Raw genomic sequence first — 3,772 nt, forward strand, 5'->3', positions numbered from 1 at the left:
GGGGGCGGGGAGAAGGCGGGGTGGAAGGAGGATTCTGGCGGGAGGAGGTGGGAGGAGGAGCCGGAGCGGAAGTTGTAGTTGTAGAGGAGCGGGGAAGTCTGGCCTCGCCGCGGAAACTGAGGGTCTAGCTCACATCTTAAAAAAAAAAAAATCAGTAAAAGAAAAGGTAGGGGGAAAAAACGTTCACATTGCAAAGTTATGCGATGGAACTTCTGCAGGTATTTGAAAAGTAATTTTAGAATAATCTATTTTTTCTTATCAAAATATCAACTTAGTGTTCATCATATAGAGTCTAGAAGCTGAAATAATAAAAAATAAGAAAATTTAAAAATTTAATTTTTTAATTAAGGCCCGCGGACGTCTAGCCGTGTCTTCCGGCGCTTCTGTCTTGAGCTTTCAGTTCTCCATGCTTGAGACTAAGGGCGCGCAAGCTGAGGGGCTCCTGTCGGGGGACGCGGCAGATGCTCAGATACTGTTGGGTGTGCTGCGCGGGAGCCGGCTCCCTCCAGTCTCGCCGATGGCCCAGGGAGTCCCGTCTGCCCCGTGACCCGAGTCTCAGTAATGCGGAGAGGAGTCTGGCACTGCGCACCGTGACGGTCCGGCTACTGTCAGGAGCGAGATCGAGTCAGGGTACCGAGTCCCGCCCCACCGCAGCTCCGCCCCTTCCCGCTCCGCTGACGCCCTGCCACCTCTGCAGGCCCCTCCCGGCTCCGCCTGGATCCCCGCAGGCTCCTCCCAGCTCCGCAGCCGCCCGGCTCCGCCCGCTGCTGCTGCAAAATACCGGCGGTACCCGGCCCGGACCCTCCCGTGCCGACTGGGCATGCTCGGCCCGGCCGCCCGCGGCGGTGGGCGGGAGCTCCGCACTCTGGTCGCCCGCGGCGCAGCCCGCAAAGCTGCGAGGTGCTGGCGGAGGCAGCTGGCCCGTGGCAGGGGCTGCGGAGCGGGTCGCGGGGCAGCCTCAGGCTGGCCATGGCGGGAGGCGCGCGGCGGCCACCTGAGCTGCGTGGCGGCGTCAGGTGAGAGGCAGGGGCGCGGGGACGGCGGAGGGCGCGTGGTCGCGCACCTGGTGGGAGGCCACATTGCCTCCAGCTCCGCGGAACTTTCGGCGCTCGGGCCGGCGAGGGCTGCCTACGCGGTGCGTTCGGGGAGGCGCCGCCCGTTCCCGGCTGCAGCTCCTTTGGAGGCTTTGAGACCTTTGCGGGGTGGGGTCGGCGGGCTGAGGACCATGCGGTGGCCTTCCCGTGGTGGACGCGGTGTCCACTGCGCGCTGCCCACTTGCCTCCCGGGGGAAGGGGCGGCGGGGCCTTCGCCGGGAGCGGGTTCTCCCGAGCCGTGCCTCAGTTTCCTCCTGAGGGGAAGCAGGGTGTAGTGGCCGCGGAAGGCCGAGCCTGCGGGTTCTCTGTCCTGGGGGCGCCGCGTCTCTGTGCTGCGGGGGCGCCAGGCGTCGCGTCTGGAGCTGGAGGAGTTTGTCGCGTTTGACTGCACCGCAAGTTGACACGATTTGCTTCCTAGCGCGAAATGGGGAAACGCGCTTTGTCGGCGTTAAAAAAAAAAAAAAAAAAAGGAATTACATGACCAATTTATTTTAAGCCTGATTATTAATTTTCCTCCCTCACCAAAGAAAACTTGACTTACAAGTTGCAAGATTTATAAAGCTGGTTAGCAAAAAAACAAGAAGGTTTGCAGGGACCTTATTTGCTCACATTGTGGAAAAACATCTATGACGGTCGAATTGTCATCGTTTTTAAGACTTATTAACTGAAAAGTTTGGTTACTGTGGCAGTCTTTTATTTTGCGTTATCTTAGCTTTATATCAAAAACTTGGAACCTAGCATTGCAAAACCGCGATTTTTTTTGTGGTTTTCTCACTTTGTTTCTAGATAAAACACATTTTTTTTCAGTTGCTACTATGCTGAACATAGTAAAATTGTTGCGGATGAAGAGCAAGATGTTAGAACAATATAATTCTGACATTTTACTTACACAGAAAATGCAATTTGTGCGTCCTGCTGTGTTTCTTTTTTTTTTTTTTTTTTTTTACAGTTTTTGGCTGGGACTGGGTTTGAACCCACCACCTCTGGCATATGGGGCCGGCGCCCTACGCCTTGAGCCACAGGTGCTGCTCGTCCTGCTGTTTCTTCTGTTGTTTCTTCCTAAAACGTTTGGTACCATTAACACTTTTAGGATTATTGGATCTAAGGGGAGACAAGATAATTAATCCTTGTTCTAGTTGAGGACTGGTTGGACCTGCAAACTGAAGCTAAGTTCTCAAGCCTGTTTCCTGTAAATACCATTTAGTGGGTTCAGTTGTTTTATTTATTAAGCTTATTTACAAAACTTATTTGCAGTTTTGAAGACCTTGGTAGACTTCAGAAAGGCATTGACTTTGCATTGGGTTGTGAACAGCCTTTAAGACTGAAATTGCCCCACCTGTGAGTCCAGGCACTGTGTGATTTCCCAGAGTTGACTCTAGACCATGTTTATAGGTAACAGATTTTAATAACAGGAAAGACTTGAACTGTTCAGATAACCTCAACAGTAGCAGCAACACAGCTACCATCTTTTTGAATTTAGACTTGCAGTCCTCCCTTTTAGCCAAATAGTCTCTCATTGGTGATATTCATTGTTACAAAATGTATTTCTAAGTACTTTTTTTTTGCAGTTTTTGGCTGGGGCTGGGTTTGAACCCACCACTTCCAGCATATGGGGCGGGTGCACTACTCCTTTGAGCCACAGGCGCCACACCCTAAATACTTGTGGGGTTTTTTTTGTTTGTTTCTTTTTTGTAGTTGTTAGACCCTCAGGTTTGAACCTGCCACCTCCCATATATGGGGCTGGGGCCCTACTCCTTCCAGCCACAGGCGCCGCCCAGTACTTTTTTTTTTTTAATTTAGAAGTTTGAGAGTGGGTGCAATAGCTCTCAGTCCTGTAATTCTAGTTTTCTGGGAGGGCAAAGCAGGAGGATCCCTTGAGCTCAGGCATTTCAGACCTAGCCTGAGCAAGAGTAAGACCCCATCTCTACTAAAAATAGAAAAACGAGCAGGGCATAGTGGTGGGCCCCTGTCGTCCCAGCTACTGGGAGGCTGAGGCAGGAGGATCACTTGAACCCAGGAGTTTGAGGTTGCTGTGGCTATAATAACAACAAGGCACTCTACCCAGGATAACAGAGTGAGACTCTGTCTAAATGGAGATATATATATCCATTTAGAAGCTTGAAAACTCCATCATAAAGCACAAATATCGAGTAATTGTGTTTCCCTTTTCTATAAAAATGTGTCAAGTTTACCATCTGTCATGAACACCTGTGTGTATGTTGCAGTTTGTCCTGTTCAGCAGGCCTCAAGTTCTCAGGCCTCACTCCCATGTGAGGTTATAGACTGCCCTTTGCCCTGGGCTTTTCCTGATCTAGAGGTAGCAGGTAGGCCTCAGCTTACCTTTTGTGAATGGAAGGTAGCACAGATCACTTGGCCCCCTTGTTCATCCAAAAATTCTAAATATTTTCTCAATGTTAGGCCAGTCTATGAAATTTAACCAAAATTTTATGTACACCCTGCCCTTGCTTTCAAAAACTCCATATTCTCTAACCTAAAACTAACAAAACCAATAGGAGTTAGTTTGAAAAGGATCTTTTATTATTGCTAATCAAGAAGAAAGTAACAAAGTAGACTTTATATTCAAGTTATAAAAATATGTGGCTTGGCGCCTGTGGCTCAAGTGGCTAAGGCGCCAGCCACGTACACCTAAGGTGGCAGGTTCAAATCCAGCCTAGGCC

General features: G+C 50.2%; 1 protein-coding gene across 1 annotated transcript in view; it reads left to right on the top strand.

The window, feature by feature from the left end:
- The first annotated feature begins 909 nt into the window (after positions 1-909).
- MFAP3L (microfibril associated protein 3 like) overlaps positions 910-3,772 on the top strand; it is a 22,478-nt gene continuing 19,615 nt past the window's right edge. The window contains exon 1 of the mRNA XM_023514873.1: positions 910-1,016. The gene's annotated coding sequence lies outside the window, so the exon portion shown is untranslated. The remainder of the gene's footprint in view (positions 1,017-3,772) is intronic.

The sequence above is a fragment of the Otolemur garnettii genome, unplaced genomic scaffold (genome assembly GCF_000181295.1).
Source record: "Otolemur garnettii isolate 467f Iridium unplaced genomic scaffold, OtoGar3 scaffold00061, whole genome shotgun sequence".
Taxonomy (NCBI): Eukaryota; Metazoa; Chordata; class Mammalia; order Primates; family Galagidae; genus Otolemur; species Otolemur garnettii.